The following is a 14,421-nucleotide window of genomic DNA, read 5'->3' on the forward strand; positions in this document are numbered from 1 at the left end:
TTTGTATCTTTGAAAAGACCGGTCGAAACGTTAGAATAACTGTTGTTATGTTTTTTTCAGTTTGAGCGCTATATCGTACACACACACACACACACACACACACACACACACAAACACACACATATATATATATATATATATATATATATATATATATATATATATATATATATATATATATATATATATATATATATATATATATATATATATATATATATATATATATATATATATATATATATATCGAATCAGAATGGGAAATGAGGGGGGTGATGTAGTAGCTCAAGATAAAGAATTTGGAAAATAAGAAACTGGAGAAGAAATGCCCACCAGGTGGGATCCGAATCCACGACCTCCAGAATGCCGGTCTGGTGCGATAACCACTACGCTACCGGCGGGGCTACTTTAGCCTCCACTTTCTGGGGTATTTATGTTCAGCGGTTTTTGTTTCCAGCGCTTGGGGGTGGTAGCCAGCGCCACTCGGACTACTCGGGGTGAAGGGGACCTACTTTTTAACCCCCGGGCCGTGACTCGAGTGTCTACGACATGTCGAGAGTGGTCGACGAGCGTTGAACCCTCTTAAGATTCCTATGGCACCAAGACTGCCAAAACAGAGGCCCTCGCTATGCATGTAGCGAATCAGAATAGGAAATGAGGGGCTCGTTGAAAATAAGACCGAAATAACAGTTGGCAGTCAAGACGACCTCGGGAAGCCAAGGGGAGGTTGTGGTAGGTCATTAAAACAGATAAAGAATTGGGAAAGAAAGAAAGAAATTCTTATTCCAAATTCTTTATGTGTTTCAATGACCTACCACAAACTCCCCTTTGCTTTGCGAGGTTTTCTTGGCTGCCAAACCTTATTTCTGTGTTATTTCTACGAGCCCCTCATTTCCTATTCTGATGCGCTACTTGCATAGCGAGCGCCTCTGTTTTGGCAGTCTTGATGCCATAGGAAGCTTAAGAGGGTTCAACGCTGGTTGACCACTGTCGACATGTCATAGACACTCGAGTCACGGCGCAGGGATTAAAGAGTGAGGTCCCCTTCACCCCGAGAAGTCAGAGTGGCGCTGGCTACCACCCCCAAGCACAGAAAAAAATTACATTGACATAAATACCCAAAAGAGCGGCAGGTGGGGGGATCGCCCCGCCGGTAGCGTAGTGGTTATCGCACCAGACCGGATATTCTGGAGGTCGTGGGCTCGGATCCCACCTGGCGGGCTTTTTTTCTCGGTTTTCTTTCTTACTTTCTATATATATATATATATATATATATATATATATATATATATATATATATATATAAGAGAAGAAAAACTTCGAACAAGGTAAAAGCACGATTGTGGCCTACGTTTCAGCAAAGAGAACTTGCTTTCCTCAGGGCCCTGAGGAAAGCAAGTTCTCTTTGCTGAAACGTAGGCCACAATCGTGCTTTTACCTTGTTCGAAGTTTTTCTTCTCTTGTGTTCTCTACCATCTTCAAAGTTCTACTACTCCCTGGATATATATATATATATATATATATATATATATATATATATATAGCTAGATAGAAAGATAGATAGATAGATAGATAGATAGATAGATAGATAGATAGATAGATAAACAGAGAGAGAAAGAGAGAGAGAGAGAGAGGGGGAGAGAGCAACATTTGTTAGGGCGAGAGTGATTCAAATTTCAAGTCCCTCAGTCCAGGGCTACGGTCTGTTCTGCTCCTGTGCAGGCTCGGAGAACCCACACCCCCTGAACGCCATGGTCGGAGCTGGTCACAGCTGCCTTCCATAGGTCGAGAGTGTTTGCGGTGTTTGTTGGGTGCTCAGGGCCTAATGACGAGGTTGCCACCAGTTGCTTGGAACCAGATGGCCGGTTGTCCGCACTTATAGCATTTCTTGTATTTTTGTGGAACTGCGCACAGCGCACTGTTATGTTTTGTGGAAACACGGTACCGCGTACTGCGCACCTTGTACTCAAAATAACGCGGTCTGTTGTTCGTATTTCAATGTGTAATCAAACCCTGATCTAACGAATCCCGATATTACGAATTTCCCGATCGAAGGAACAAATTGAGATTTCCCCGCAGCGGGCTTTACGGCTAAATGCTTTTGTGAACACAAACTAACGAAATACATTCACCGCCATGCCCGATTTAGCGAAGTATTTCGAGAAACAGACATATTTAAAAATGACATATTTGGAATATGTTTCCTGAAAACGCTAACAAGACTATTTCGCCACATAAGAAAAAAAACGAAGCATCTACTGTTGTTTTTACGGGACTTTACGAGATAGAATCAGCAGTCTTGTGGGCGTAGACTACGGCGTGCTTGGCAGCGCGCCTTCCACCACCTTGAAGGGAAAGGACGCCATCGTCCATGCCACTTCTTGTGGAAATGCGAAGAAGAAACATAACCTCGAGAAGAAGTATAGACGTGGACACGTATACATATACACGTACACACGTACGTGTACGTAACACGTGTACATACACGTGTACGTACGTGTACGTGCCTGTACGTGTAGGTGTACATGTACGGACGTGAACGTACGTACGTGTACCTACGTGTGCACGTATCCGTATACACTTATATCTGGTTTTAACGGTGCCACTATAGGACACACACGTACACGCACGCACGCACGCACACACACGTAAAGACACAAATACCCACCAGTATACACGAACGTTCACACACACTGACACGCACACACCCATGTGCACTTACACGTACAGGCTCGGCCACTGTTAGAAGTAACAGCGCATGGAGTGCGTTGCAGGTCACCACCACTGGTGACGCGCGAAGCACTGTGTAACCATAGCAGGCGACAGGCACTCTGGCAATGATAGCGCAAAGCCGCAGTACTATTGAGGCGCTAGTCATGGCACTACTCGGCAGTGTAACGTCTAACGGTGGCCGCGCCTGTACACACAACCACACGCATGTACACACATATGTACACACACGCACGCACAGGAACGCATTCACATGCTCACGCGCTCACCCGCGTACACGCACACCAACACGTACACAGACACGTACAATTAAACGTCATCACACACACCCCCACCTATTCACGCACGTGCATGCGCATACACATGGAGACACGCACACGCACGTGCAAACTGTCAAGGACATATGAAACGTGATTATAAATATATGAACCAGAAAATACAAAGAGTGCGATTTTTTCCACGCAAATGAAATTGACGCGTGCCCTAATTACACTAAAGTGGAGAAAAGTGTATTTGCAATTGCACCAATAGTGCGCCATTTTTCACCTTCAAAAGCAGTATTTTTTTAATTTTATGTGTTCTAGATCACATTTTCGTGTTCGTGTTTCCGTTGTCCATGACTGTCGCACACTTACAGGTACAAGCACTCACAGGTACGCACACACACACATACACACACACACCCGTGCACACACACACACGCACACACACACACACGTACGCATACATACACACACGTGCACACACACGCACGCACACACACACACACGCACACAAACACACATACACACTCACGCACACACACAACGGCACACACACATGGACGCACGCACAGACACACGCATGTACATACACGCGCGCAGACACACACCGACACACACATGCACGCACACACACGCACACACACACGCGCGCACACAAGCACACCCACACACACCCACACAAACACACGCGCACACATAGGCACATACGCCCACACACACCCACGTGCACACACAAAAACGCACACACACGCACACATACACATCCACGCGCACACACACACGCGCGCGCATACACACACAAGCACACCCACACACACGCACACATAACCACACACACAAACGCGCGCACACACACACGCGCACACATACGCACACACACACACGCCAACACACACCCACGCGCGCACACACACGCGCGCACACACACAAATACACCCACACACACGCACACACACACACACACCCACGCGCGAACACACACGCGCACACACACACAAGCACACCCACACACACACGCACGCACACATACACACACACACGCACACACATACGCACACACACACCTACGCGCACACACACACACGCACACATACGCACCCACACACGCCCATACACCCACGCGCACGCACACACACGCACGCACGCACGCACACTCACACGCACACACACATACAGACACACCGACACACACACATGAACGCACGCACACACATGCACGCACGTACACAAGCACACACACGCACACACACACCGACACACACATGCACGAAAGCACACACACATACGTGCACACACATACACAAGCGCGCGCACGCACGCACGCACACACACAAACACGCACACACACACACGCACGCACACACACACACACGCGCGCGCACACACACAAACACGCACACACACACGGCAAGGTACACGCACTACAGGCAAACACGTACCCTTGCACGTGCACACGCAAGCACCCACGCGTGCCCATACACACACACACACACATGTACACGTCAGACGATCTACGAGCCATCAGAACGTGGAGTTTTAATCGTGTAGGCAATCATTCCCGTTGCCAAACATAGCGATAACTTTGCTTGCCAATGTACTACTAACGAACGTGTAAAAGCGAAATAAGGGCGCAAGCGGCAAGTTATTTGTAACATGGGCGTGCGAACTAAAAATAAAAATTATGCGCACTGCGCGGGCCAGCTAAAAATAAAAAAATTTTCCTTCACAGGGGGCGTCCAGAGGGCCGAAGATGACGCTAGCAGCCAGGGATACCAATCATCGTCTGAAGCATACGCCCTTCTTTTGAACACATTAGCGGCCATTTCTTGCCATCCTCCATCCCTCGACGCGTGCAAAATAAAAGTGGATTTTGTCGCCACGAACCGCGAAAGAACTTGATTTTGGACGCATGTCGTGTGCGAATAAAGCACCAGTTACTGAGGGTTCCCCTCAAAGGAAACTGGAAACGCGTTGATGGATTTTTGTTGTTTTATTTCAGAGAAGTATCTGCCATCGACTTCAGCAGCGAAGTCCCTGTTTTTCGCATTGCTCTTGACGTTTTTACTTTGGTATGATGTTGGTTAAAGCAATGGTTCGCAGGCCCGTTTGTGAGAACGTGTGGGAAGCGTACCGGATGCACTAAACAGAGCCTGGTAACAGTTTGGCTTAGTAAGGTTTCACGCCTTATACTGCTTTAAATACGTGACAAGTTTATTGTGTAACTATAATTACTATCACCATCGTGGGCACCGTTTCACAGGTACTTCATTATTTCGATACGTTAGGAGACCAAATTACATAACAAGAGGAACACCAATATGGTGTAAAAGTTTAAAAAGAGACTATCTGCAGGATTAGTACCAGTAACGAATAATGAGCCCGCGTTAACATTTACATATTTCAAGAGAGGCAAACAATGATTTGTCACAATAATAGTGCTACTGTCCGGTATGTCCAGGATTATGGTAACGGTTTTGATTTGATGTTTTGCGACGTTAACGGGTTCCTTCAGCTTGCATACTAACCGTCTATTGAGATAGTTTTGTAGTTAATGCCGGTTCTCGAATTCAGACCTACAGCCATGCCTTTGCGCTCATCGTCATGCCGTTGTCTGCGGCATCGCCACCTCTCCCTAATCCACAAAAACCTTGATCGAAACTATTTAAAAAAGGAGAAATACCAGAGGCTTCTTTAAGTGGCATCGTAAATGAGGCTTTCGGGAATAGCCTTCAGTGAACGAGATTCACCAATTTTCCGGAAGATGTTCAGAAGTAGCCCAAAAGTAATTAGAGTCAGTAAAAACTTCATTCCATAACAGCCATTAATCCTAGACATCGGCCAAGATACCTTGGGCTCTAACAGCGTCTTCCGCCACCCGAATGAAATTCGATCAAAAATATTCTTTCCTGCTCACGGGCTATCAGCGACAGGGCCAAAACTGGGCTCAACATTATACAACAGCTTTCGGGAGCTTTTATTACTTAGTCCGTCACTCGTGCGCTTTAAGCCCTGACACCGGACGCAAATGGCCACCAATATATTTCTCGTGTAAATGCTGCCCTCTAATTCGCCAAAAGGCAGCTGTAGTGAAAGTTCCGGCAAACAAGCAGCACTAGAATATATAATAATAAAGAAGTTTGGTGCACGTAGTATAAAACGTATTGAAATAAAAAAACTGCAGGTGAAAGATAAAAAACTTCTTCCTCAATTTTCAGAGCAGAAAAAATATTAATCACTTTGGCCCTGAATAAGATTTCAATGCAAAAACTGACCTCAGTGAAAATAAAAACCAGAACTGTTACGTCCTTCAATGGGTACTCACTCTTCGGTAGAGCAAAACACGCATGTCCTGCCTATGTCGCCCTAGCAAGGGAAGCCACGACGAGAGCGAGCGAGCCCGACGTGATGTGGCATGATGCGAGTGACGAAGCTGTTTTGCTCCAGTGTGGCGTGACATAGCGCGACAATTGTGCAAAACGCTCCCGCACCATCTTTAGGACCAACAAAGGAAGTAAATCCAAAAGCTCAAGCGAAGGAACAGCCAACAATCTATCCCTGGCCATTCCCCCGATGGGCACATGCCACACACTTCAAAGGCCTCGCCATCATCCTCGTCGCTGTAATCATCATTTTTATTACAACTCGTGAATAAAGTTCGATGCGCTTCAGGGCGTCTCGGCCATAGTTTTATACTTATATATACTAGAGAGAAATCTGTCGATGCAGTCGCGGGTCGCCGTCGGCGCCGCCATTGCCGCGAGCGACGTTCCTACCTACTTGATTTAGCTGTCCATATGGCTTCTTCTTTCTCGCGAAACCAAAATCCACAAAAAAGGTTAACATTTTTTCTTGTTCATCTTGCATGAATTATCTGCATAATTATTGACAAATTAATCCTTTTCGAGAGTAAGTTTTATAATAACAAAACAACTTTGATGAACCTCATTGTTGTTGAAACCAGTGAATTACTGTTGATGATGATGATTAAAACAACGTTGATGAAACTACCTTTGATGAAAACACTATTGCTGCTTTTGTGCAGCCAGAGCAAACTTTTCAGCCGGTGCATGAGTCATTCCAAGGATAAGTGGAACGTACCTGCCCCGTACATGACGGAACACTCGCCGAAGCGGGACTCCCCTAGACAGTGGCGTCGGATTGCCCTATAGATATATTAGTATGGAACTCTATGGTCTCGGGCACAGCAAACACTATTCGCGTGCCACCTCTGACGGCGCAAGTAAGCCATTACAAGCATATGTCGTCGTCGTCGGTGGCGTCATTGTCATTACAGCACGTGGTTGAGGTTTTGCTGTGCCCCGGAGCATTACGGCGTACGCCACCACCGACGACGGCAGACATACAAGCATCATCCTCACAGTCATCGTCATCGTCGCCGCAGATATTACAGCATGTGAATAATGTTTGTTGTGCCTGATGGTATCTCGTGGTACGCCACAACCGACGGCACAAGTCAGCCCATGCAAGCACCATCATCATCATCATCATAATCATCGGCGCCATCATCATCTTCATCATCGCCGTCGTCATCGCCATTACAGCACGTGAATAAATTTTGCTGTGTCCCCAAGGCTTTTCGGCGCACTTCACCTACGACAACGCAGGTCAGCTACTACTAGCGTTAATCATCATCGTAGTCATCGTCATTACCGCAAGTGAATAAAGTTTGCATTTCCGCAGAACGTTTCCTCATACGCCACCACTGACGGCGCAAGTCAGCCCATGCAAGCATCATCATCACCATTATCGCAGTTGCCGTCACTGCTCGTGGGTGAGGAGCCGACGAGCTGGTTTTGGGAGTGCGTGCCGCAAGAAAAAAAAGCCTATCGTGGTCGGCACCGAACCTAGGCCCCCCCATAATGAAGCCGGCGTGTACTATCCGAATGCACTATCACCGCTTTTTTCTCTTCAATTCGCGTAACATTGCATTTCGGGTGCGCAGCGTTTCCTTTTGATTCTAAGCGCGGGCGGTGGCTTTGGGCTTTGGCCGAGCTGAGATTGACTTTGATCTCGGACGTAGCGATTTTGAATTTTAGAAATTGGAGGGTAGACTGTGTACTTTTGTTTCAGTTTGCCCAAAGAAAGCTTAGCTTTTTACTCCATTTATCCTGAAGAAAAGGGCAGACGTAAAAATTATATTCTATGCTAGTGAGGACCACAAGCCCCGATGTTTATATCAATTGCGAATGTTGCCGATTTTTTAGGAAGGGACGGTTTTATATGGGGCAGAGATATTTTAAAAGTTTGAGACTTGCTGCTGCCAGCAGCAAAGCTCAGAATTCTGAGAATTTATTTCAGACGCGATCATTTCAGACGCGATCACAGAAAGCATGGAGGAATACAATATCATATTTAAGTTCCGAGTTTACTTTGGCAAGTATTACGCCGAAAAAGATTGATGTCCACTATATCGTAAACACATGAAGAACTGGTAAATGTGAAATTGGCAATGTTTATTATAGAGAAAATGTGCATGATAAGCATCTTAAACATCCAAAAGAAACGATTTGACAACCGATGTGACGGTCGTGACTCGTGCGTGTGTCCCGACTTCTCCGAGCCAGATGTAAAAACATTGGCAGCAGGAAGTTTTCCCGTGGGGACGTGCGGCAGCATCGCCAAAGGACACAAGTTTCCTTTTTGCGTCGGGGTGATCCAGGCTCCCCTTCGGTTGACGCGTCCTTGGCGGATGCGCGGACAGCAGCGTCGTCCACCGCCGCTTGTAGCCGGCCCTTCCGCCCTTCTCCCAGCCGCTGCTCGGACGTAGGAGAAGGAGATAAAGAGGAGCGAACGGAGAGTATCGTGTTTGGGCTTGGGGCGACCGTCTTGCTATTCGGACGCAGCTGTAGCAGCAATACGCAAGCGCGTCCCTCCCAAGAGCCCGCACGCTGCCAGCGTTTCCTGACCTGGTGTACACCTCGAGCCCGCCGAGCTACCGGTCCTGCCCGGCCTCCCCTTCCTGCCCGCGGCCTACAGCTCGAGCTCGCCGAACTACCGGTACGGCACTGCCTCCCGTTTCTGCCCTGGGATTCACCGCGCAAACCTTTCGAGCCACCGGCCCCGCACTGCTTCCATCTCCTGGCCCCGAGACTCACTTGACCCGTGGGTGTCCCGTTGACACTTGATCACCCCTGCAACCCGAACAATTCTGCCAAACCTGGTGAGGAAGTCGGCACCACTGAGGCACCCCATATAAGTAATTGTTAATGTTTTTCGCCCGCCTCAGTGTGTTTCATTTCCTCCAAACTCTGCGCGGAAAAACCTTAAAGAAAAAAACTTAAGAAAAAGCTTATATTAAGGAAAAAACCTTCATATAAGTTTGTGACTAACCGAGTACCGAGCGTGACACATGGTGTCAGCAATAGGATGCACGTAAGCTAAATCGTAGAGCTGAAACGTGAGATTTCACCCTCACGCTAGGAGGAAACGAGACACCGTGGCAGAGGGTACTATGACCCAAGCGAACGTGATAGGTGCAAGTGTTATGGCATTGGGTGGCATCGTTCCGTCCTTCACGGGAGATCGACACCTGGTCAACATCCTTGACTTTTTGCATGTCCTTAACGCAGTGGGGCATCTGAGCGGGTGCTTTGACGCGCAGTTGGTATGCATTGCACGCTGTAAAATGGTCGGTGCAGCATATGATATGGCATGGCATGATGAGGCCGCGGCCGCGGCTAAAACCTACGCTTAGTTCAGGGAACAGGCCCAAAAGCGGTTCGACACTGAGCCCGAGTGCGAAAAATTCGCAAATTTATGTGCGCCAGTCAAAAAGACACTGACGACGTGCAGTCGTTCGCGCCGAGGCTCCGCACGCTGGGCAACGCGGCTATGGGCGGACGTGGTGACGTGGAGCCCGAATTAAAGCGCGAAATCCGCAGACAGCTCCTCCACGAGCAACTCAGAACGAGCAACTGAGAACCCAATTCCTGAACGGGCTAAGGGATCCGATTAAAAGGTTCACGCTCTCCCGAGACCCCACGACCGTGGATGAGGCGGTCGACGCAGCCGTACGAGAGGAGAGGAACGAGCGAGCGGTGAATAGCGGTCATGCACCCGTACGCAGCGTGCGGGAAGGCGACAGGGAGATCGACGAGCTGCGTGCGCGCCTTGAAAGGGTTGAGCAGCTTTTGGAGGCTAGCATTGAACTTCAAAGGAAACAAATGCGCGACTGCGACAGCTGCAGAGGGAGTGCGCCGCGACGGGGGGCCTGTTAAAAGTGGGGGAAGTACGGGCACTTTTCGAGGAACTGGAAAGAGAGCGGGCGCGCTGAGGGCCGCACCCGAGCAGGGGGAACCCAAACAAATGCACCTCGGAGACGAAACAGGGAAACTATTAGGGCCTCCTCAGGCGCTCAGACGCTCAGACTGCTGTTATAACCATTTGTGGGGAGGCAAGCCCGATTGTATAGTGCGGCTTGAATGGAGCTCTGTTGAAATGCCTATTAGACACTGGTTCCAAGGTCAGCCTTTTAAGGCATAGTGCTCTCGATGAAACTATGCCGGACTGGAAGCGGAATCTTAGGCGGGCAGAACAGAAAGCTAACCTAGTCGCATCACGGGCGATAGCTTAAAAACGTTCGCGTGTTGTGAAGTGCTTGTGTCGTTGGGAGACCGCTATTGGACGGCAAGGTTTTTCATTTGCACGGAAAAAGCCATGTGACCGGTAGCCGGCCTTATCGGCCAAAACATTCTTTCAGAGCAGGGAATAGTCCTGTTGCAGAGCAAGGGGACACTAAGCTTAGACGGTGTCGAAATACCCCTTGTAAATTCGGCTGGTAAGGTTGACAGGACCAAAAATCCGGGAGATTGGCTCACGAGGAGAGAACCGTAATCCGCCCAGCAGAGAAAGGCAAACGACCGCCGTTAAGCGAGTGCGGGCTGGCAGGTCAGGTCGCTCCTGAACCTTGGGCATCGCAGAAACTGACCTAGTAGATGTATCTGGTCTTGCCGGAGCCTACTCCTTAGTTAGATATTTCGAAGACGGCAGGCTGCCGGTGCGCATTGTAAACACTACGCTGAGGGAAGTAAAAAACCTCGCAACAAAGCGGTCGGGTTCCTCGTTCCCGCCGTCGTGACCGAGCAGCCGGTGGAGGAGGCAGTTTGCAGGCTTCTCAGCACGGCCGACCTTTGCAATAAGTTTTACCTTTCCCACTTCAGCCAACCCGAGATATCCTGCATTCAGGATCGGACCTCTAAGTTTAGCTCTGCCTTTTAAGCGGGAAACACAGACATCGGCCACTGCGAGGTGATAAAGCACCGGATTCCTACTAATGACGCAGCGCCTGTCTATCGTAGGGCATACCGAATTCCTTATGCCAAGAGAGGCGATATAGACAAGCAGGTTAACGATTTGCTGGACCAGGGGATCATTGAGCACTCTACGTCTCCGTGGGGGGCGCCGGCGCTGCTGGTCGAGAAACCGGATGGGCCATATCGTTTTGTCGTCGACTGCCGTAATTTAAACCGTGTTACTCGCGTCGACCCGTACCCGCTACCGAACATTTCTGAGACGCTGTCAGAGCTAGGCTCTGCCAACTTTTTTACAGTCGTGGATATGGCTTCCAGCTATTGGCAGATATAAATCCACGAGAATGATAGGGAAAAGACCGCTTTCAACACGCCGTCGGGACATTACCAGTGGCGACGTATGCCAATGGGGTTAGTTAACAGCGCCGTCGTATGGCAACGCACGGCCGACGTCATCTTGGCAGGACTGTTGAGGAAGGTGTCATGTGTATCTCGATGATATTATTGCGTACAGCAGCTCATTTGAGGACCACCTGACGGACCTGCGGAACGTATACCGGAGAATAGAGGCGGCGTGCCCTAAACTAAAACCTTCCAAATACCAGTTCTTTAGACACGAAGTCAAATAACTCAGACATATTGTATCGGCAGAAGGAGTGCGTCCCGACCAGGGTAAACTACAGTGCGTGCGTTACTTCTCCGAGCACAAGACAAAGAGCGAGGTGCGGCAATTCCCGAGACTTTTGTGCTACTATCAGCGACACATTCCCAACTTCGCAGCGCAGGCTCGTCCGTTGACACAGCTTACCACCAAGAAACCGTTCCACTGGGGCGAAGTAGAGCAGACGGCCTTCTCTTCTATGAAAATGAAGTTGACGGAGGCTCCAGTGTTCCCCAATTTCAGTAGACCATTCACACTCGTGACAGACACGTCTAAGGTGGCTGTTGGAGCGGTGCTGTCAAGGGAGTTTGAGGGGAAGGAACATCCGAGAGCTTACGCGCGTCGCCAGTTAAACTCAGCGGAGCAGAAGTATGGAGCCATGGAACTGGAATACCTCGCCGTGGTATGGGCCGTCCGTCATTTCCGGTGTTTTCTATACGGGCGGAACTTCCGCGTTGTCAATGACTGCCAGCCCTTAAAACGGCTGATGAGCGCACGTGACCCGAACTCGAGACTAGCGAGATGGAACCCACTCTTGCAGGAGTACGACTTCGAAGTCATTCACAGGGCAGGGACAGCGAATCGGAACGCTGATACATAGAGTAGGGCAGCAATCCTGCTAGTCGAGGGTTTCGCGCCTGTAGTTGAAGAGGCCCTATAAAGCGGGAACAGGACGACCATTTGATTTGATTGATTGTGGGGTTTAACGCGCCGACGCAACGCAGGCGATGAGGCGCGCCGTAGTGGAGTGCTCCGGATTAATTTTGACCACCTGGGGATCTTTATCGTGCGCCTAAATCTCGTACACACGGGCGTTTTTGCTTTTCGCCTCCATCAGAAAAGTGGCCGCCGCGGCCGGGAATCGAACCCGCAACCTCGTGTTCAGCAGCGCAACGCCTTAGCCACTGAGCCACCGCGGCGGGTCAGGACGACGACCCGCAGCTACAGCCCATACTAAAGTCACTTCAGGCCGGCGGTCGTGATACGCCGTACTAAGTGGATTACAGAGTACTACTCCATTTCAGAGACAAACCAGACGTTGCTACAGGGCGTCTAGTGGTACCGGCCTCCATGAGAGGCGACCTGTTACGACTTCACCACGATGCTCCGAAAGCGGGTCTCCAAGGGGCCCGCGTCAAAGGATTAGCAGGGCGTATTTTTGGCCAGGAATGCGACGAGACGTGGAGTACTGTCGCAAATGCCTCTACTGCGCCGTTCACAAAACCCCCAAGAAACAGAAACGTACTCTTTTACATGTGTTTTAGAGGCTTAGCACCATATTTCAGCGCATTGTGATGGACATAGGGGGTCCTCTGCCAACTGCCTGAGCGGAGAGCTGGTACATATTGGCCTTCGTGAACCATTTGAGCCGCTACGCGGAAGCTGTTCCTTTAGTTGACCAGAAAGCAGAAACGGTTGCGTGAGTATTTGCAGAAAAGGTAGTACTGCGGCACGGTGTGCCTGAACAGCTGCTGACCAATCAGGGTACAGACTTTGTCTCGCGGGTCATGAAAGAGGTCTACGATCTCTTAGGTATAAAGATGCTACAAACGACCGCGTATCATCTTTGATATAACGGCGCCGTAGAAAGGCTGAACCAAACGTTGGTGGGCATGTTGTCTCATTTTGTCGCTGATGACCAACGATATTGGGATCAGTGGCTTCCTTTCGCGATGTTTTCTTACAACTGCGCGGTTGATGAGGGCACCAACGAAAGCTCCTTTTTCCTCCTCCACGGGCGCGATGCAACGACGCCGAGTGTCGATGATGAGGCGGCTAAGATCCATTACAGCTGCATAGAGGACTACCTCGCAGAACTGGCTTTTACGCCTCCTCATATTACACCCGCTGGCGGCCAAGGCGCTCATCAAAACAGCAGAAAAATTGAAAGGCGCGCTCTGATCTAAATGATAGTGATCAAATGTAGCGCAGCAGAAACACGCGGGACAAAAAGAATACACAAAGACGAGCGCTGATCTAAAAGGCCGACCCAGCTGTTTCAAGGTAGGCGACAAAGTTTTCGTGAAAGTAGAATTCCGGACACCCGGACTGACCAAAAAACTGTCGCCGAAATGGAAGGGTCCGTTCCGCGTGTTTGAGAAGTTCTCTGACGTCACGTGCAGAATCCGTGGTATCCAAACAAAAGAGGAGACAATTGTGAATGTAAACAAACTCGAAATTGCTTTGTGTGAAACCGGAAATTAGCAACAGCTGGTAACGCTGGCTCCTGAATGCAGTAGCCCAACGGCGAGCCTGTTCGGAGACATGCCGCCTGAAGCTGTAATCGATAAAATTATTCAGAAGTCTTTCCAATCGTTCCTTCCAGCCGCGGAAGGCGGCCGTCCTCAGCCATTGCACGATTATGCCTTGCGAAGCCGGGGGTCTGCACCGTACCCTCTCTAACACGAGATGGTGGGTAATGCTTCTGGGGCAAAATTCCGAGCTTCGGGAACCCGTATTTTTTGTGCTTGGGCAGTTCAAGTTTTCGCGACGATCG

At 49.3% G+C, this 14,421-nt stretch overlaps 1 non-coding gene across 1 annotated transcript; it reads right to left on the reverse strand.

The window, feature by feature from the left end:
- Positions 1 to 328: 328 nt before the first annotated feature.
- Positions 329 to 401, reverse strand: Trnaa-ggc (transfer RNA alanine (anticodon GGC)). Its single transcript has one exon. It is a non-coding gene; the product is annotated as a tRNA-Ala (tRNA).
- Between the last annotated feature and the right edge of the window lie 14,020 nt (positions 402 to 14,421).

Source organism: Haemaphysalis longicornis, unplaced genomic scaffold (assembly GCF_048455015.1).
Source record: "Haemaphysalis longicornis isolate Haplotype H1 unplaced genomic scaffold, Haemaphysalis longicornis Haplotype H1 scaffold_5, whole genome shotgun sequence".
Taxonomy (NCBI): domain Eukaryota; kingdom Metazoa; phylum Arthropoda; class Arachnida; order Ixodida; family Ixodidae; genus Haemaphysalis; species Haemaphysalis longicornis.